Here is a 22,287-nt window from a genome sequence, read left to right as displayed (position 1 = left end):
CTGAAATTAATGCTGAAAGCCAGTTACTTTTGCTAAACTCATAAACTTACTAATGCCTTTGTGAATCTACTATAGAGACTTGAGTTAGTCATAACAGTAAGAAATAAACCTTGCTAGAATTCATGATGCTATGAATTTATTTGAGAAAATAAACATTCAGTTAGCTCCTGGTACAGTGAAACTACTATGATGCACTCAAAACAAGAGCATTCAGCAATAACACAGTATGTTCTTAATCAAAACAAATTTACTGTGAGCCAGGGGGTCAATAAAAAAAAAAGGAATAGGAAGCTTGCAGCTTTCTTTGTGAGCTTGTGTAAACCTGTCCATTAATATCTATGTTCAGCAGTTTTGTGTGTTGTAGAAACACTTAAATCACAGAATGGTTTGGGTTAGAAAAGGCCTTTAAGATATCTAGTTCCAATCCCCTGCCATATGCAGGGATACTTCCCACTAGACCATGTAGCCCAAGGCCTCATCCAACCTTGTCACGAAAATCAGTCAAATTCAAATTTAGCCTATAAACTGCTGTTCTATATGCTGTAACTTTTCATTATTCGTTTGTTTTGTGTATTTTGTCTCTCTTAACATAATGTTGTTTTGAATAGATGTAGCTAGGCAAAAATATTGTTTCTAGGCTAAACTAATGAGTCGTTAATAAAAAAATGAAATAAGTGCTAACTCATCTTTCAGACTCAGTATTAATAAAGTCACATCTGAAAGAGTTGAATACCTAAAATGAAATTGCTGAGTCAGTTTCAACTAGGTTTAATATTTATCTAAATCAGTGAAATTTTTTCTTAGAAAACTGTCTCTGTTTTGTGCTTTGTGTTGGGGAGGATTCTTTTTTTGATTTGGAAATGTGTTCAGTCTTTTTAAAATTCCTACTACTATATTAACTGTTCTGAAGCATTTCAATAACACATCTCAAATTGGTTTCTACATATACAAATTTTAAAATCTATGCCTAGCCACCAAAAAAATAAAATGTTATTGGATGAAGGTTTGTGGGTTTTAAAATTATTATTATTTTGAGTAACAGATCTCTAAATCTGGGCATCTGATGGAAAGAGTGTTTCTTTTTTAAAATAAAAATAAAATTATCTTTGAGACTAGCCTCTCTACAAAGTAGAAGTCTTGAGGCCATTTCAAGCTATGTGCTTGAATCTCCAAACATTTTGACAATCATATATTTTCTCCCTGCCCATGTAAACCCAGAAATTTTCTATTGATTTAAAGTTCACTTAGCTGAGAGACTTTGAGTTATAGATGATTCAAACCCTTTATGAATGTATTTACCCCAAAGAAATGTAGAACCTTCCTTAAAATGTGCATAAGATTACAAATATAAGGGACTTGTTTATGTATCATATGCATATGAAATACTGAACAAACTATTTCTTCAGCTCTGAAAAAAGACTGCATAGAGAAACTTTGCCAGATGACACCAGATCATTAAGTGCTTTGTAAGAAATGCCTTGGCCTATTCTTGTTACTGAAACTTGCTTTCCACTTCAGTGAGGCCAAAATTTCACAGTTGGATGGTGCCCTAGAGGTCAGCAAGAGCATGAAGGAAAATTTCCCATCACCTCTGATTAATTACCCAGATTAACAAGTGTTCCCTTGGGCAACTTTACGTCTCAGCTATAGATAAGTACTGCTATGTGAATTTTAATGAAGCACAAATTCTGCAACTAGCAGGATAAATTCACCACAATACAATGAAGCAGTATAATGGAACCAGTTGAGATTCCTGTTCACAATGAAGTTAACAGAACATTATCTAAAAAGTAAGTACTGTTTTCGATTGTGCAGAGTAAACATACGACTTGGTGTTCACTGGTGGATTTGAGACAAGTAGTCCAATTGTACAATCACAAGCAAAGAACAGGCATTAAAACTGATTACTTTCCATTACGGAAGTGCACATATGTGAGTTAGTATATACAAGCCTATGTGTGGTCACAGTGTAAGTTCTCTAGTACCAATATCCAGTCTATGCCTACAGTGATCCCATAAGCTCAGGAAAAAATGAACATGTTTTTCTACAGTCAATGTAAAAGGAGTTATAAGAGAACATTAGCTCACTGTATTGTAATGAACTCAAACTTCAAGCCACATTTGTTCTTGCATTCTTGTTGGCAGCCTGGTAACATAAAGCTAAAATAATAGTCATTGCTCTATAATATAGTAATTCTAAGAACTTCACAGTTACTGATTCAAGTGTATTTTGGGGTGGGGAGGCTTTAACAGAAATTAATTTCACGTATTGCAGTTATTTTTAGAGGAATGTGGGGAACCATATTGGCAGGAGTTTGGAATGTAAAAAAATACCTCTAATCCTGTCTATAGTACAAATAACTTCTTTTTTTTTTAATATTCCTATTTACATCATCCTACCAGTTAATGCATTTAAAGTATTTATGTCAATGAGGATATGGAGGCAATTACCAAGAACAAAGGTGTGATTTTCACTTAGGGAAAAAAAACCCAAACCACTCCTTTGTTATAATCATTCTGTTATGACCTGTAATTAACTCATGAATATCATTATAACATGAGGTTAGTACATTGGAAATGATTCATGAAACTTTCATCTATTGGTAGATACAAGACCTTCACTTAGCTGAACAAATCATTGCCTTTCCCAACATACCTTGCCTCCTAAAAGAGGAAAACAATACAAAGAATGGTATTAGTTTGACTATGCAAATGAAAACTCATTTGGAACATATTTTTGTTTTGCTGATTGATGTTTTTCAGTGTCTTCCTCCTTTTCAGTCTTAAGCTGAAGAACAGCATTTCTTAAAACTGATGTGAAAGCTGTACATGTTTTGAATTGCTTCCTTTGGTTTATTTGTACAGAATGAGAGTTTGAGACAGCTGGAATAATGGAGACACAAGCGTCTCTTAAAAATCTGCGTAACTTCAACATTTTGTGTGTGCACTTGTCTGTAATCCTCCAAGAAGTCTTCTGTGACTAGGCATGATTTGTCTCCTTTTGTAGATAGGTAAACATAGGAAAAGCTACATAACGGTAAAAGCAGACAGATGGCCCCTAATCTTTGACATGAGAAAGAAGAAAGCAGGGTGGTGCTAGTGGGGAAAAAAAAACCACCACAAAACCAACAAAAAAACAAAGCAGACCATGCAAAACAGAACAAAAAAAAAAAAAAACAACTAACAATTGCCAGAAAACCTACCACGATTACTATTGAGTTTATCCAGGGAAAAGTTCTGATGATTCACAAGTGGCTCTTGAGTTGCCAGTCTTTTCACTTAACCTGCTGTTCATGTAGTGCTGCCCATCACCTGTTGTTAATTATAATATCCTATAAATCTAATGCAGAAGACCAGCAGTGAGACACAGTGCCTGCACTGGCTGAATAGACACTCTAGGAAAAAAAATTTTTAAAGAGTGCGTTCCTGGATGAGCTTCTATGAACCTGGCAATGTTGTGAACTGATATTTCTATTAAGAAAAACACTACTGGATGCCTTTAAACAAATAAAGTCTTGGCGTTACACAACCATTGTGGTTTCAAGCACCATAACAAAAACAACACTATGATGGGAAGCTACCATTTAATAAATCAAAATAGCTTGCTTGGTAATAAATATTTTTTCTTACAAACCACAATATTCTCTTTTCTATGGATCATATGACTCCCCAGTTCCTGCATTTTTTGACATTGATGGAGTAATAAAGGAACGTGGGAAATAACTCAGCATGGTGAAACCATTCAGTTTAGTTGTGCCTACACATTAGTTAGAATAACTTAAAAAAGGTGTGATTTCAGCTACAGATGATCAAATTCTTCCCTTTTTCAGGTAGACACAATTTGGCTGGATTGCACAGTGCTGCCTTTCTGAGATGAGGACAGTGTTTAGTTTTGACTAAATCAATTTAATTTCTCAGCTTTATATTCTAAAAGGGGGTGAGCAATATTTCCATTCCACAGTATGGGAAATTAGTTTCTTTCCTAGAAAAAACAAGCCTCACAACAAACTGTAAGAATTCCATGTATCATTGCTGTTGACTCTGTGTTCTACATTGGCTGCTGGTCAGATAACTTCCACTTATTGATCAATTGGCCTTTTTAAGTTAGCAGTGAAAAGAAAACTATTAAAAAATATTGTCACATGTAGCATAACTTGCTGATATAAAATACCAAATTGAGTGGGACCGAACTATTGGCATCACTGAAGGATGGTCCAAAATATTTAGTAACAGACTGCAAAAAACATATATGCACTTGTACACTTGCCTGTATAGGTATATGAAATCATGCATAAGTTTCACTTAAAGAATACAACCAGTATGTACTTCGCCTGTAAGTAACACTGCTCTGTTCAAAGTCCTTCAAGTCTCTAATGTCTGATAAGAAAGTCATAAAACATTTATAAAAGTCTGAAGATTCAGCTTGTTTTACTGGGATCCCCTTTACAGTCTCATTCAAAGATCAATGTATTCTTCCATTTATTTGATCCAAAATTATTTAGTATTCCATAGCAAGAATTTTTGTGTTCCTGTTGCGAGATTCTTTTTCTAATGAAGTGCAATGTTGGTATGACTGTATTTATATAGCTTCAATGACTTATTGGCTCTGTTTGCTAGTAAAAGTATGGTTTTGATTATCCATGAAACTCCTGATTTAACCTACTTTGGGAAAATTGAGCTATTGTTTTTTTACTGTTCATATGACATGGTATGCATTCTAGCTGAAATCCAAGGTACTGTACAGTTGACTTGCATCAAAAGAGAAACTGCTGCAGCAAACCTTGATGGGAAGATGAAATGTAACTTAAGGAATATTAGTAACAGGAAAGTATTGAAAACAGGTTTCTGGCTTTAGGTAGCTATCCTCTAGCTGATCTCCTGGTGCACCCATCTCTATATTCTTTATTCTCTGCAACAGTGATTATATGATAACCCACTTAAATCTTTTATCTAAAGCAATTAATTCTTTACAGTAACTGAGGTTTTCTGTTTCAGCTGTATTGATGTGTATTTCTAGAAGCTTTTTTCTTTTTTTAATTGAGGGAAAAGGAATGTTAATATACTGTAAACGGTTTGCACTTCTATTAGAGGAATGGACAGAAAACTGACAGTACCTTGATTACTGATGTAACTAGCAAAGGTGGAGATGCATTAAAGCCAGGCGACAGTAGAAAGCTTTCTTAAAATGTTTTCTGTGTAGCTTAGCTCTGAACTTGATTGCATCTCTGCATCCTTATGGGCAGTGGCCAGGCTGAGGGCCACTTACTTTATTTTTTTTCTTCTGAATACAATTCTGCAACTGACTGTCTTCCCATCTGCATCCTTTAACATAATATGGCTACATTAGGCCTGCACTGTGTGAAGCTCTGCTCTTGAGGGAAAACATGAACCCTATTAATCTGTGACTGGTAGGCTTTCATAAATGCAATTTTTCATGCTGAGTGAATACTATTTATGAAATAACCCATTCCACTAAGTAGAAACTTATCTCAGTGTGTCTGAAAGTAGTTGGTGTCCTCGTCATATTTGCTTTCTCAGAATAACACCCTGACATCTTCTGGCTTTGTGAGTGGAGTTCACTCCTCGTCTCGGGCTTCAGGCTAGTATTTTCATGTAGTTTCTAGCCTTTGTCTGTTAAAATTTTTTACATAATGGATCCTTTTCAATGGCATTTTTTCCCCATAAAATGAAACTTTGAAAGACTTGTTAATTTGCATTGTTTCAGCATTAGACATTCTCATTAATTATACTCTCTTGTCCTCAAAGACTTTAACTCTTAATGCCAGTGCAGCAAAGAACGTAATCTTTGACATATCTATAATGGTTGTCTTTCCGTAGGCCATGAATCCAGGATGTTGCATCTATCATGTCACTATTCCCACTATGAAGTGAAAGGAGCTGACACTTGCAATTGCTTTCCAAACCTAGTGAAGTGTGGTCATCTTAAATAATGTGCTCTTGCTAAATTTATAGTAATGAATGCTTCATGAATCTCTCCGACTGTTAACAAAAGCATCAGTTCTCATGTGTTTCACATCAAGTGACTCTATATTGCAAGATATAATGTTCTGCCCAGAAATGTTTTTATTGGAATAGGGGAGTGGAAGGCCATCTTTTGTAATGCTTTAAACAATTCAACTGTATGAAGAAAATTACCTCAGCTTAATAGGAGAGTACTTCACTGTACCAGTTCTGACATCCAAATTCAACATCCAGTAATGAAGAAATCATAACAGTGCTGAGTATCAAATGGGTTCTGACGATATGCGTTTTCTTCTCTTTGTAGGAAGAGAAAGGAAAAAAGCATGTGTGTTAACACTCTTCAAAATATTCAGGACATATTTTTCCCTTTACATGATTAAATAAGCTACATAAAGTTTATTTTATTATCCTATTTTATTATTTTTTTACATAATCAAATGTCAATACATGAAATAAACATGAAACAGCGCAAGAAAATTGTGTTTAAAACTGTTGCTTAGGTTGCAAAGGCATCATGAAGGGCTCACATTTTGTTCTGGTTTATTTTTATGAGTAACATTGTCTGCATAGCTCTGTAATTTACAGTAAACTGAATTATTTTCTCTTTGGACTACTTTATATTACAAAGGATCACTATGTCTATTCACACAAGGCTAATTTTTCTCTCCCCTGTTTCAAGCTTGTTGAGAGTTTTGAATATGCAAAAACTGGAAAAAATGAGAGAGAATTCAAATATTTCATTGTACAGTGTGAACTCTTTGGTTGATCACAAAATACCAGACAACAAGTTGCATCAACCAAAGCCTAAAACCTAAGTTGTCCAGTTCTCCTCTCCTCCCCCTCCCCATTAACGAGTAACAGTCGGCAGCTCTGGAATGTGCACTCTTCTCCCATGAAAACATTTTTCCACTCTGCATTTTCCAAAAATCAAAAGTTCAAAGCTAGACTACTACATGTTATAAAAGAACAAATTTACCATGACACTTAAACAAAGACATGAGTCAGTGTATTCAGCTTTCCTGAGGGAGGAAGGAGTCATGTTTCTTGTTAAGGCAAGGTGTGCAATAAGGAAATTATTTTTACAGTTTTATATATCTAATTCTAGTTGTTTATCCATATAGATGTTATATTTTACTGTACAGTTAAACTTGAAACTCACGCCTTCTTTTTGCCACTGATATATTAATCAAAGTTTATCACATTTCTCCTCAGAAAGCAAAATATTAACATCCTCGTATACAAAAGGGCAAATGCAATCAGACATTCAGGCAGTATTATTTAGGATATTTGTGGCAGTCTGGGAACCTCAGCTGCTGCTCTTTACTCTGGAGAGTGCTGCTTTTGTCCTTAGGAATGGCACAAGCAAGATGAGTAGCATGCATGTCAAGGACAGAGACAAAATGAGATGGTTTTGGACTGCTGTGTACAGCAACTTGTATCTGGAATAAAAAGCATGTGATTTTGTGTCCTCTTAAATGTGAGGTGTAGAACACAATATATTAAGCAGCTGAATTGCTCTGTGTAGCTTTTAAAGCTGTCTAGGAAACTTGGAACACCATTTCCATTTATTTGGAACAAGTGGCTGACTCATTAGTCTGCCCTGAAAAACCTCTACTTCTGTTCCTGACTGAAATAAGATGGATATTCTGAGAGTGATTCCTCTTGTACAACAGCAGAGAAGTACAAAAAGTCACAGCTTCTGCTAGTACTGAGCCTGGCCATCACTGAATGTATGGCTGATTCGGAAAATGTTAAAAGATGCAAACTTCTACTAGGTACTACAGTAGCTTTAATGTGTCCATTCTTTCAAGCAGATTGATATTGCAAAATCTTGTTCTTTGTGGGTACAAATTAGGGTACTAGATCAAAGGTCTGCTCTAGATTCAGACCTTTCAATGTTATATTCAGTACGATGGAACCAAAATCAAAAAAATCTTGAGAATGGAGAAAGCTGACATCTGCAACTATATTCCAACAACCTAGGCACACCATCAGGATTCAGTTTTCCCTTATTAATATGTAAAGATGTATTAGGTCATTCTTCAAGAGCAGTGCTCAGCAACTGTAGAGATGATATGCTTAAACTGAGTGACACAATTTTTTTCCCTTCAAATTCAAATTTTTAACAATATAGTTTAGACATGAGGTATCATATTTTCTACAGCTTCCTGTCTTTCTTTTGTTCCTTTAAGATGCCATGTTAAAGGACCTTATATGGTAGTTGCCTATAGTCATAGGTTTTCTCTAGCCTTTTAAAAATGCTGTTATATTTCACAGGGGAACACAGAGAAGGTGTAATGTAATTACACTTTAACTTTTCAAATGGAAAAGTTTGGATTTTTCATTTGTGTGTTTTATAGGCCCTTAACAGTTGTACCCTTAAATTTAATGTCTGTCATGAATGAGACTGTAAAAAAATAAAGGGACATGGTCTGTGGGAAGCATGTTTTGATAACACCTTTTGATAAGGATGAAAGTGAACTCTGCTTGATAAATGATAAACTCTTTTATTTTCATTCATCATGCACTGAATTACAGAAGTACTAAAAAAGCCATACCAGGGTATGTATGTCGTTGAGTAGTAGGGAACAATTAGGAAGGCAACTGATTAATAATAGCCTAGTGCTAGGCAGACTTGCTGGCTACATGAAAATGAGGGTAAGAAGGGGTTTGCTCCCTCCTTTCTCTATAGCTAAGCATAGTCCTAGGCTACACAGCCTACACAGACAATACAGTCAGTAATTTCATATACATTCTGAAACAGCTAGAACCACAGTTCAAGCAAATTCAGTACCAGCCACTGTAGTATCACATAGAGCAAATATGTATTCCCCTGGCCTGCGCTTCCACCTCCCACATTATACAAGCAAGCAGGAAAGAGACTCTCACCAGAGGTTAGGAAAACTGTGACTTATAACATCGGTGGTAGGTGGAACAGGGGAGACCAAGAGAGCCAAGTATTTTAAGCATCTGTTATAGTCCTGTGCCAGATGCAGGATACCAGACAAGATGTGCCATTTGTCTGTTCTTGAATGGAATTTCCTATGTCCCTAATACCAAGCAAACTCTGTTTATTTATAATATAACTGCTTTTGGTTGTGTAGAGATGATATACAGCACATTTCATCTCTTCACTTTCACAGTGACATTTAAACACTTAAAACATGATATATTTAGCTGTGTGAATTCAGTTGGGCTTGAAAGCTGTTTTGCTTTGTCACTGATGAATCTGTAAAGATCATAAAACTTTTCTGTTTAGGGAGACTGAATTGTGTAGTTTCCAGAAGTACAGTTTTCTCTAACGCTTGTCTAAGAATGATACCCAAGTTCTTATAAGACCTATGTCAGTAGGCAGTGATTTCAAGTGACCATTTTCATGGGAACAAAGAGAAGAATGATTTGGGAAGTACTGACTGTCCTCTCCTGAACATGGTGTTTTTTTTTTTTTTTTTCTCCCCACTTCTAAGTCTTTATACTTAATAAGTGATTCCAATTATTTCCCAAAGAAATAAGCAGTAATTTCTAAGCAAAGCTTTTTCTCAGAATATGCTGATTCAAAGCTACAGCTCTTTGGCAGAAATACAAGTATTAGTTGTAAAAGAAAACATCTCTCATTTCTAGGAGTGCATTTCTAGACAAAATTAGACAGAAACATAACCTTACCAGAGTAACAGTATCTCATAATGAGATTGATTACCTGGGAGTTGAGTATCCCACCTTTAAGTCTCTGTGCTATCTCATTAATACCAAAGACATAAGCCCTAAACTACCCTTAAGACCAGGAGGAGAAATTAGTGTTAGGGTATCTAAGCCTAGAAGGAAAATGCAACAGCCCCACAATAGAAGACCTTGGCTCCAGTGTAAACCAGCTGTATAGAAGGCTTGATCTTTTGCATATCAACCTTTGATAATGTCTACACGCTTTCCTGCCAGCTCTGGAATGCCCATTAGCTCTGCTTCAAAGGCATATCAGGCTGGACTGTTCAGCACGCTAGACTCTACCATGGGGCTCTTCTGATACCTCTACTCCAGCGCCACATCTCCTAGTCCTTTACTAGCAGGCTGTGTCCTGATCACCTTGCTACTCTGCAAACGAAGACCTTGAGTTCAGAGGAGGTGACACCCAAGACAGACTTCTTGACCTGGGCCCTCAGCCGAACCTAGCTTTTTCATAGAGATGCCTTGGCTTCTTCCAAGGACAGGACAAGTTCTTTCAGTGATATTCCCTATTACTTTTTAGGTCACAAGGAACACTAAAGCATGTGCAATTAACTATCTGCATAAACAAGCTGCATGATCTCATCCCTTTCTGCCTCAGTTTTTCTGTTTATAAAGCTGAGGCTGTAATATTTGACAGGAGTATTGCTCTGAAATCCAGCTTCTGACTAGAGTTGTTATTCCAGTAATTACTGCAGCAGATGTCAGAATCAAGTGAAAGCACTGTCATTCAACTACTGAAACACAAACCACAGCCATCACTTGCCTTGTGTTACTACAGGTATAGACCCAATAGAGCAGAAAACAGATTTCACACTTGCTTCTAGATGTAAACCACGTTTGGAGAGTATCTTCTCTGCTCCTCACCCCCCACCCCCCAGTCAAAGTTCATATAGCTGTTTCTAGCTGTAGCTAGAAAAGATACAGCTGCATTTTTTGGCTTATATAGCTTGAGCTCAACCCTCAGCAACAGCTTAGTCTGAGACGTTTTGCAAAACTATTTTTCTGTAAACATTTTTTTTCTATAGTTATCACGTGATATCTGTGCTTCCTTACAACACACTAGTGACTGGGTGCCTTATCTTCCCATTACCAGACTGGTCAGATACTAACTCAGGAGGTGGTCTGAAAGCTGGGGACAGAGGTGAGACAGAGATCACTTAATGAAAACTGGATTCCAAGCTGAGAGTCCTGTGATAGTCTGACAAGTTGATGCTGAGCAACAGAGGTCAGCATATCGAGTGGCAGCTGAAGATATGGTCAGCCTGGAGAGTAACTTCTAAGCTGGCCTTAAGCTCACGGCTTTGGAAACTGTTGTTTGCAAATAGAGCTCCTGCAAACAGAGCACAAAATACAAGGATCCAGCCTGGGTTTTGGGGGTCTTGTACACATTCTAGTAATTTGGATTACTCGGAATCTACAGGCAGGTCCTTACTTGAGCTTTAGGACAATCTCTAATGGAGCTAAATCATGCTGCCTACAGAGGCTGCTGCAAGGAGGCTGCTGCTTCCCACAGAGGTGAAGTCCAGCCAAGAATAGCATGTATTTCCTCCTCTGCATCTAGCACAACTGCAGCTAACTGGTTGCTTATGTTCAGAAATGAATGAAACATTCAATTAAAACAAGAATCTTTACTGACGCGACCACTGCTGCTTAATCGTTACACAAAATATCCTTGTCTTCCCCAAGCATGCCTGGCTCTCTAAGGATAATGGAGACAGTACAGTGTTTGGATAGCTGCTGTTTTTTCTGAAAAGTTGGGAAGGTGTGCCTGTGTGAGGGCATGTTCACAAGAGTTTTAGCCCAGAAAGAAATAGGTACATCTGGAAAGAGTGTAATCCAGGTTGCCAGACTCTGGCACTGCTATGAGAAATAATCCTTTCTCGGGAAAGTACCAAAATGTGGCTGTCTGGTTTGCCCACAAGTATCCGGGCATTTTTCTTGGCAGGCAGGGGTACTGGCAGTTATATGCATTTTGATTCCTGACCCAACTAGTGTCTGTTCTTTCTTTGCCAAAGATGGAAGGATACGCCTGTGGTTAAATCACTGGCCTAGGGATTAGACAAAGTGGGTACTGCTTAGATTTTAGTCTGCATCCTTGGCCAGGTCACTTAAGAATTTTGAAAAGTGCTCAGCACCCACAGACAGGATCAGATTATTCAAAAGCTCTCTGCTTCCACTGAGGCAGTGACCAGATGATCAAAGGAACTTTTCTGAAAATTTGGCTGCTGGTGTCACTGACAGCGCTACTGGGTGCTGAGGAGTCATGAAAATCTGGTTCTCATTAAGGTGCCCAGATGGGAACCAAGCTCTCCAACTAGCCCCCATCATGATGGGAAGACACTTGAGAATCTGGCCAGAAGCAATCTCTTGAAATGCTACACCAGCAACTTTCTCTGTGCCTTAATTTCCTCTAAAATGAAAGTGATGTTGCCAGAGTGCTTGCAAGGATAAATTCATTAATCTACTGTATGTGATGTACTTGGATGCTTCTGCAGCCAGGAGAGGGAGGTGATGCGTTTGTAGTACAACATCTTTCCAGACATACCAATCATCTGTGTAAGCAAGAGTGTGTTAAAGGGACTGGAGTAGGAGTCCAAGCAAGAGTCAGCTTCACCCTATGTACAGTTTGCAAGTCTTCAGGTTCAAGAGCTGCTGCTCGTTGTCTTAAACCCTTGTTCATGAGTCAGGGCTCTGCCATGCTAGGGGATGTAACGGATCAAAAAGACTCACCCTGAAAAACCTTTGTGTTAAACAAAGTGGGACAGGGAGAATATATTGAAAAAAAAAAATGATAAAGCTGTTCCATTCAGCTCTTTGCCTTCTGAACTCCCTGCCTGTTGAGTAATTTTATAATTTTCTTTCCTCACATGGTATTCCTTTCCATTCCCACTAAGGCACTAGGTATTTTGGGGCAGTTTTAGACAGTTAGAATTTCAACTTCACAAGAGTGGTTACTCTTCTTATACTAGATAGCCACATACAGTAATGTTTTTTTTGCAGGTGTTTGGGGTTGTATTTGTTTTAAGACCAAGGAACACTAACTTCAAAATGGGCATTTTTATATATATTTAACTTACAGTGGCCTCAACTTTGCTTCCAGATGGGGAAATCTGAAAGGTCCCAAGCCTCCCATGGTGCATACTGGAGCAGCCTTCCTTCTCTTTCTAAGCAGACTCCCCTCACATGATGCGACATTTTCATTCCAGCTGAGAGTGGGGGCTCCCCCTCTTCCCTCCCCCCCTCCCGCCCCCCTTTTTGGCCTTCCAGCACTGTCCACATCTGTGCAAGCTAATGCTACCCAGATCCTTCTCAAACGGGCACTGAGGGCTGGCACGCAGAAGCAAAGCCCCCAGGCTGTATCTCTGAAACCCAAGAAACCTCAAACACATTGTGTTTCCGTAAATACTCCTCAGCTGACTGGGCTATGGGGAGCTTCTGCTCTTCTCAACCCTTGTCTCCCCTTTGGGAATGAGAGGTGCAGACTTTCAGTCAACTTTCTGATTCCCTATGTGGAGAAATGGTATTAGCGTTAGTGAAGCCACAAAATGAGGGACCCTGCTTGACTGGCAAGGAGCCTCTAAACACAGCTGCCCTGGGCCCGGGCGCGGGCTCGCGCCGTGGCCGTTACTGTCAGGTAAACGGCTGCCGAGCGGGGCGGAGCCGAGCCCTGCATGTGCCCCACGGCTGAGGGAATGAGGTGCGGCCGCTTCAGGCATTTATACGCGATGTAGGACCTGTTGGACGTCCAACAGCCACTTCTTTTACAGCGTTCTAAACAAAAAAAAAAAAAAGGGGTTTTGTTGTTTTGGGTTTTGTTTTGTTTTGTTTCTTCTTTTTTTTTATAAAGTAGAATACAACATTACAACTAAATTGAATCCACTGACACAAACCCCTGGTATCTTGACAGCTTTTGGGCATCAGGTACAACAGTTCATGTTTTTCTGGTCTCAGACTTACAAGCATTTGAGCAAGCAAAAATATTTTCCCACATCATCTTTGGTGGCAGGAAGGACGTGTTGTTGTGTCATGAGCAGCAAAACCTGTGGTGGTCTGTGGTGTTGAGTGCCCCTGAAAACACCAAGTTACTCGGCTTCAGCTCTGGTGGGAGCTGAGGGAGCAGCTATCAGTGTCATGGATGCAGTCATTTTGAAGGGTAAGGCTGTGTGTTTTGAGTGTCCATCAAGTTAAAATTTCAGCTCTCAAAATATGGTTGATGGAGTATTGAATCACAAAATTACAGAACTGCCTGGGTTGGAAAGGACCTTAAGATCACCCAGTTCCAACCCCCTGCCATGAGCAGGGACACCTTCCACTAGACCAGGTTTCTTAAACTCCGTCCAACCTGGCCTTGAACACTGCCAGGGATGGGGCAGCCACAGCTTCTCTGGGCACCCTGTGCCAGTGCCTCTCCAAAAAGGTTTCTGTTCACTTATTTTTTAAACACTGATTTTCATGAGATAAACAGTAGAAAGTCAAAATCGCATGTAGCAGAGAAAATGTTTCTCAGCAGTCACAAATTGAATTTGTTTTGCTTGTGTTTCATAGTCCTTTTGTATTGAGTTCTTGAGAGCATTCAGCATATGAGTGACAGATGTGATACTGAAAAAAAGGTGTTTCAAAAAGAGTAAGATACTCATTGCAAGTGAATTCTAAACTCAGTGTAGGGCTGGATTTTGTTCTTGAAACCTGAATCTAAGAGCTGTCTTGCCCTGACTGTGGAACAGAGATAATGCCATAAGAATCACATGCCAAAACTAATTGGTAGCTTGGATTTTAGATACTGAGTATTGCAACTTGCTTAAGAGCAATCTAGAAGTGAAATATAATGAAGGTGATATTACAAAAGACAACTGAGCCAAGTGGAATTACTTTAAACTACAACTTTAAAGCCATCTGATAATTTTATAGTAGTACCAAAATAAAAAAAAATACTGCTGAAATGAGTCTTAGTAGCAATCTTTAATGTTAAACAGTTTTCTTTATTTCCAGGATAGTATGAACAGTGATTTTAGCTGAGGCTAGTAACGCAAGCTCAAGGAACAGTTGTAAAACTTTCCATGTTTCCTGATGTAATAAGTTATGCCCAGATCTCCAAAGGATAATAATAGCCTGTAGGAGTTCCTAAGCATAAGAACTAAGAAACCCCCTGCTTGGACTGTACTGCATAGACCTCCTAAACTGAGCTATGCTGGTTGGAACTGGAGAAGAGCAGGAATTCCTGTAGCAGGCATGGAACATCCAACTACTGCACCTTTTCTTTTGTGGAAGACAGAAATCGCTGCTGCGTCTTCACCTATATGCACGTACAGAAAATCACTCTGGAGATCTTACTGCCCAGACTTGCATGTAACTTGTATGCAGAGTAAGAACTCAGTAATATCATAAGCACCTTCATCCATCACCAGAGCATATTTTTGGAGCTATTCATCCAGAAGGCTGGGATAGAATGGGACAGAATCCTTCCAGTTGTTGCCTTGTTTATTTGTGTTGAGAATTCCAACTTAATAAATAGGCAGGGTAGCTCTTGTGAACTGATATTCAGCCTGTGAATTCTGTATTAAAGTACTGAGTCTTGTCCAGTAATCTACAGCAGCATATCAAAAATTGTACCCACAATAAGTATTCCAGTCTTGGAATACATTTGAGTGAGTGAAGCCTAATAATAATTACAGTTGTTTTTGAAGACACAGCTGGATTTTGCTGAGCTCTGCCCACCCCCAGCAAAAGTCTTTCCATTCATTAGAGAGCTTGTGCTCTGTTTGAGAGCTCTTTTTTTTATCCTAAGTTCACCAGAACTTGGCTTTGGCCCTTTAAATCCTTCTCCCTATCAACTCGGCAACCACAGAGGCAGTTTATTACTGAAAAGAAATCTTAGAATCAGTTTTGGCCAGCATTGTCTTGGAAAGTTCATTTTATTAACATGGTTTTGATTTTATTTCAAAAACACTTTTGACAGGCACTGACATCTTTGGAACCAGTAAAGCACAAGAGACTTACTCCTAAAGGCCTAAGCTTTGCATTTTTCTGCAGCAAACAATGTGATGTGCTACTATGGTAAATTCAGTTCAAGCCACTGACTGAAAGGAAATAAATACTGAGAGTTCTCTTTTTTCCTTCATTTTCTAAAATGCGTTTTGTGTGAATGCTAGTGCTTGTGGGATGTAGTTGCTTAACTACTCTTCACTTATTTGCTTTTTTATCTAAAGTGTGATAAATATATCAATGTTGGCAACATAAACTTTCCTTACAAGCCTGCTTTTATTGCTCAACCTTGACCTTAAGTAACTACCTCTTGACTTTTTGCTGAGATTTGCCAACAAGGGTCCTAGTTATGTGTTTTATATTACTGTTCATCAACTGAGAGTTGTTCTAAGATCACCTAATTCATTTACAAAGAAATTCTGGGAAATAGCTGAACTTTTTTTTTTTGGTGGTGTTTTTTTCTTTTTTCTTTTTTTTTATTATTTTTTTAAGGCATGCTGGAAGAGTTTCTGGTTTCTAAGCCACACAGAAGAGCCTTGTTGTGATATTCTGCATTCACTGGAGCTCCACACATGGTGGGAAGAATGGAAGGGCAAAACAGAGGTAAGTCATGTGCTGGGATAAGCAGACTTGACTGAAGAAATCTGCCAGTGGTTGATTGTATTTGGTGTGAGCTTCCCTGGGGCTTTGCCATCTTCCAATCTGTCCCATTGGAAATTATGTCAAGTAATTAAGAGAGAGTGTAAGCATCTCCATTTCAGGGGCTGTAGTGTATTATATATATATATATGGTGTCGTTTCACATCATAACACTGATAGAAACTTGTTTTGCTGTCTGGAATTTTAAATTGTGAAAAAGGCCAAATGCATTGCTTGAAGTTCCCTAGGCAAGCCCACAGTGAGCTACTGTCCACTTCTTTCTTTCTTTTCAGAGAGAAGAATGCAGCAGCATATTGGTCTGGAAAGAGTAGTTGCTTTTTTTAGTCAGCAGGAAACATATGCTGCAGATGTTTCAGAAATCTGGCTTTTAATATAGCTTTGATATCTAGTATGTCAAGCTGTTAGTTATGACTCATTCTCCCTTTAGTAGAATAGGTTATGTGTATCCTATATGTTGCTGTGATGGATACTTAGGAACTGAAGTGAACTAGCATACCTGTGATCCAGGAGTATGCTATTTTCAGTACTATGGATATCTATTTAAAATAGAAAGTCTTTCTTAAATTTGTAGTATCTTTTTTTCATCTCAGCTTTATTTCAGAATAACTGCATAAATTGTATGACCTGTTTCTCCAGCTGCATAACCAGATTATATAGGCCTTTCCCTACAAGAATGGAAAAGAACATTTTTAGGTTCTTTTTGTTTTGGTTTGTGATTTTTTTTTTTTTTAGGGGATTTTGTGGTGGTTTTTTGGGTTGATGTGTTCTTGTTGGAACTATTGATCTGATTTTTTTTTGTAAATGTGGAGTTCTCAGAAGCTGACATTCTGAAGTGTTACAATTTGGGATTGCCAAGAATATTGTCATAACTGGCCAGTTGTCTCTTAAACTAAGTGTAATGAACACATACACACCTTACTTGGAGAGGTGTAAAGCCCAAGATGTGCATATGGTGTGTAACAGAAGGATACTCTAGCTGCTTGGTATTATGAATGGCATAGCTGCTAGCATGCTTCTTAAATCTTAAGTGGAAAGTTTCTTACCTCCCAGGAACTCCATATTATTTTGGAATGCCCTCATGTTGAACTCAGTGTAATTGTTGATGAGACCCTATAAAGAATGATGTCCACTTACGTGCACAGACACCACAGTCATCAGTTTACCGCATGCACGCAGCACTGGGAATAGAATTTAAGACCTTCGCCTCCGCAAACACAGCTGCTCATCTGGCTATGGGCTTTGTAGCCAGCAGAGGGAACTGATAAACACTCTCATAGGGCTGCTTTATGTATGTTTTTCTAACCAAGAGAGGGCACTGACTCTCACTCACTTTTGAAAAGGGTCTGTTACAAAGTCACCCTTCAACAGTTTCACCTGCCATTCAAGAACCAACATGCTTACATTCATCTTGCTTTTGCTATAAAATACGGACTTGCATGAAGTTGTTTTAATCACCAAAAGATGCCCCTAGACTGCATCATGGTATTAATCCCCTGCAGTGCAATTATGAGACATTAAATTCATCACACACCAAGACAATTACAGAAACACATCCAACATTTCAGGAGTACAGAGAGACCGAACACAATTGTTTACTGATGTGTACAGAGAATAGGCAGAGTTATTGCTCAAGACCCACAAAAAGCTTCAGAACCAGGACGCATCAACATATTTTTAAACACACATCACTCCACAACTTTTGCTGAAGGAGAATTCTGTTAGTATAAAGAATAGATCTCACTTTCTGGACAGAATGCCACAAAAAAACATCACTTGCACAAAACTCTAGAAAGTGTAAATGGCAAAAGTAAGAAACTTGTGTACATTCAAATACAGGTACTTGTTGGTTTTAATCAGACAGAACAAGCCATCTCTAACGCTTTTTGTATTTTCTTGTTCCTTGCTACAATAACTCAATTGAACCACTGCTCTTTTAGCAATATGTCACTAGTGAAAATTAAAAATTATCTCCTTGTAGAAGGAAAGAATGCTCAGCTTAGAATAACTGAAAGGCAAAAATAACAAGGGAAAATATAGCAATATTTTAAAGTGTCAAGGATAAAATTTAATCTTTCCTTCCCTGAGATGTATAGAAAGACATAGAATAAACAGGCAGAAAATTCTGCCTTGTAGATATGCTCACGGATGTATAAAAGTTGTCCTACCTTCTATGGTAGGTAGTGACAGGATAATTTTTAGAATCTATTCAAAGTTTCATACAAGACCTACATGAATAACTTTGCTTAAGCAGTAAAGAGATTCTCTTTGAGCTCTTTGCTGCTACTGAGTTACCAAGACTGAATTCTTACAGTCAGATGTTGCCCACTGTTTCTGGTTCATAGCAGTGGATCTCAGCTTGTTTATCCTGCCAAGAGTGGATTGGTCTCCTTTAACCACACAGGATAAAAAAGAGGTGGTCATTTGGTTGGTTGGTTGGTTGGTTGGTTGATTGATTGATTATTTACCACCTCCAAGAATGATTTGCAAATCCTATTATGGGTTTGTAAAGGGTTTCACAGGAAGTTCAAAAGTGTTAGGAGGAAATTACCTCTCAAGATTTGGCACTGGAATTCTCCCTGCTCCTTCAGCCCTAAAGAGTCATGCAAAGACAGATCAGCTGCAAAGGGTGTGCTTTATAAGGCTGAATACAAAATGAAGCATGGATTGAAGTGCTGGACTGAAAACTGGAAGCTAAATCTAACTCTCTACCATGTATTTTCACTGTGACCGTAAGAAAAACTGTCCATGTATTTAATATCAGTATGGTCAGAGGAAAATGTATTTTTGCAACACAGAGAGGCAAATAAATTCATGAAGATCAGAGGCCGTGGAGAGATAAGCAGACAGTGATGTGTTTACCCTGTGTATCTAAATAACCTAGTCTAACACTTTTGACAGCAGTTGTACTAGTGGCTTAAGTGCCACCAGTGTAACTTAAGTGGCTAAATGAACACTTAAAAGAACCTACGTGCAACTGCCAGGAGAAATGGCTGAGCATACCTGCTTAATTGTGAACTGGTCTGTGGCTGAAATAGTAATACAGTCTCTTTACCTTTATTTTGCTTTTTTAAAGTGTTATGGTCATTACTCAAAAAAATCTAAATTCCTTGTTCTTCAGCTGTTTTGTTTTTTCTTATTGCAGTTGTAGCACTATTTTAAGATGACAGTATTTTTATCTTAATATCTGTATGCTTTGATCTTATGAAAAGGAGTTACAGATCAGCACAGAAGTCAATAAATGCATTCCTAGACATCTAAGTTCTCTTGGAGACCTGCTGGGTGCAGTTTCCCTTCATCCCCTGCTGCAGAGTGATGCTAAACTGAATTATCTACTCAGCCTAAGAGAGAAATTGCTCAGAGGAGATTCTGATCTAAATTAAACACATTCCTTTGGATAAGGTTTTCTTAATATGTCCTGCAATCCATTTTTCAGATGCCAAAACATAAAATTTCACAGCAGGCTTTAATAAAAGGTATTTTGCTATATACACATTTCTTGAAATTTTTAATGTGTTGGGGTTTTTCTTTCCTTGAAAGTTGCTCTGTTGGAGATTTTGATTTATCTGATAGATTAAAATTCTGTGTGAACAATGAGGCCTTATTGCCAGATTGTAGACTTAAATTCTGTATGCATTACACTTTAAAATCACGTATCTGTGTTTTACAAGAGGGGTCTTTATGAAGATGGAAGGGAGGTTTGCTATGAAAATAAGATATTAACTAAGGAATGAAATTTTGTAGCTTAGAGGTAAAACAAGAGTTAGGAGGAAAACAATTGAGCGCTATTCCAGTCTCTTAAGGTCAGTTTATATGGTTTACCTGGATGCAAAAATAGTTTTATTGTAAGCCTGCTTTAGAAATCACTGCACTTTTTCTTTAATAGTTGCATTTGTGGTGGTTTGTTGTGTTGGGGGTTTTGTTTTTTTTTTTTTTTCTTAAGATACTTATGTAAGCTTCCAGGAAATTAGCTGAAGGCAGCGTTTTCAGTGTTTTCTTTCCCTCATTATTTACAATAGATAACATGCAAAATAAAGAAAAAAATTTAGATACAATAAGCAGGAAAAGGCGCTTTGAGCAGCATTTTGCTGTTATACAGTACTGTAGCTTAAAATGTTGCAGCTGATGTGAGTATAGCTATATGTGGACATAATTTATTTTTAGAAAATATTTGGGGAAAGAACAAAAAAAAGTCAATTTAGAAAGAGCATTGTTTGTCTACCAAGAAGAAAATATCACTCAACTGCAGAATGTATTACATAGTGTACAAAATAACAATTTAGAGACAGCATTCACTACTTGCTTTTAGTAGTTCATACTTTTCCTCCTCTCTGAGCACTGGAGAGAGGCATTCTAGGATTAGGATTTCTGTAGTGGAATTTCTTTAAACAGGTGACTGTGTGTTAAAAGTGCAGTGACACACAATGTGAGAAACTGGGACTAGTCACAAGTAGATTAATCTCTGAGGATGGACAGATGAATAGAGGTAAGTGCAAATACAGTTATGAAATCACAATTTGTTTCAACTGTTCCAGTAGCTGTCTCTGAGGCACTTAACTATTCCTTCCTCTAGCATTAAAAATGCCTATGTAGGCAACTGTAGATAAAATATAATTCAAACTGATCTAGAAATTTCATAGACACACGAGGTCTGTTATTCCAAGAAACAGAACTTTGCTTGTGAAACGTGTACTTTAAGACTGTTTGGTGCCAGATAGTGAATTACATCAGCCTAATTACTGTGCTTCTGTGAGGGCTTAAGTTCCATCAGATTTTTCATGAAGGCAATGAAACATGTGAAGATTCACTTCAGTCCCCAAATTCTCTCAATCTGCCTAGTAAATAGTAACAGAAACCAATTCCTTCCTTAAATTAGTTGTAAGTTTGTTGGTTTGGTTTTTTTTTTCTCTTTCTCCCTTTTTTTCTCCTCCCCTCAAACAGAATTTAAGGAAGCTTTAGAGTGTAGTTTATTTGATAACTTTGGCTGGACTGAGAAGGAGACTACTAAGAGGGGTAATGAATTGTTAGAATTGATCTGGGTATACTGATTTCTTCAAAATCAGTCAGAAATGGAGAAACCTTTTTCCAGCCACACAGTTTCCCAGCAAGGTCTGTTTTTATTTCATAGCTAAACCAACAGAGTATTACTAACTTAAATGTCAGATGACACTACATCTGAAAAAGAAAGGGGGGGGGGGGAAGCCAGCACCACTCAGCAAGGCAGTGCTAGAGTTCACTGAGACTTCCTCACAATAGCTGGTTAGATCAGAAACCTGAAGTAGCAGTAATCTTACCTTGAGTATACAAGATCCAAGGAGAGAAGATCACTGGCTCAAAACAGTGGAGGACTGAGAAAGTGCTCTGATCTGCTGCTGGTAGCATGCACTTGGCTTTTATGTGCAGGTGGGAGGAGCTGCTCCTTACGGTAGGTGGGCAGTGAAGATAGCAGGCAGACAGCTTTCAGAAGGCATTGTAGAGTGGGTTTTTGCTCTTTGGGTCAGAGACACAGAGAAAAAAGCAAGCTGGATCGTGTTTACAGGAGAAATAGTGAAGGATTTATTTGTTGGGGTTTTTCTTTAAATATTTAGTTAAGATTTTTCTACTGTGTGTGTTCCTGAATCTCTGAATTATTCCAATTACAGTCATAGTTACTGTACAGCCACTGTTACATTAATTACTACTAGGTCTCACTTTGTCTTTTGGAAGAATTTTTACAGCAGTGAGATACAAAGGCTGCTGTTTCATTTTCTAAGAAGGGAGAGCTATGAAGAAGCAGCCCTTGATCATAGAAGTTGTCTGTTTACTCAGGGATTGAACTTCCTTTATATTCCAAATGTCTACTAGATCTCAGCTCTGGAATCCTCCTAAGTTTCCATTGTGCTGAGCTACCCAGCTTTTCGTTGATGCAGCTGTAACATGTTCCATCTACACACTGACTTTCTAGCA

General features: G+C 38.1%; 1 protein-coding gene across 3 annotated transcripts in view; it reads right to left on the bottom strand.

Moving 5' to 3' along the window:
* The window catches only part of COL8A1 (collagen type VIII alpha 1 chain), an 83,641-nt gene extending 61,883 nt beyond the window's left edge, over nt 1-21,758 (bottom strand). The window contains exons 1-3 of one of the 3 annotated variants that reach the window (XM_061366582.1): nt 21,636-21,758; nt 6,157-6,278; nt 3,204-3,332 (exon numbers count right to left, since the gene is read on the bottom strand). The gene's annotated coding sequence lies outside the window, so the exon portion shown is untranslated. Of the gene's footprint in view, nt 1-3,203; nt 3,333-6,156; nt 6,279-10,812; nt 10,835-18,636; nt 19,156-21,635 lie in introns of those variants that run through there. The other 2 variants (XM_061366584.1, XM_061366583.1) reach the window with 2 other exon arrangements.
* Nucleotides 21,759-22,287: the final 529 nt, after the last annotated feature.

This window comes from Neopsephotus bourkii, unplaced genomic scaffold (assembly GCF_033783945.1).
Source record: "Neopsephotus bourkii isolate Nb327-2 ecotype Australia unplaced genomic scaffold, CSIRO-AGI_Nbou_v1 NB_1350, whole genome shotgun sequence".
NCBI lineage: Eukaryota > Metazoa > Chordata > Aves > Psittaciformes > Psittacidae > Neopsephotus > Neopsephotus bourkii.
Note: the sequence above shows the minus strand (reverse complement) of the source record. Positions and strands in the feature narration are given on the sequence as shown.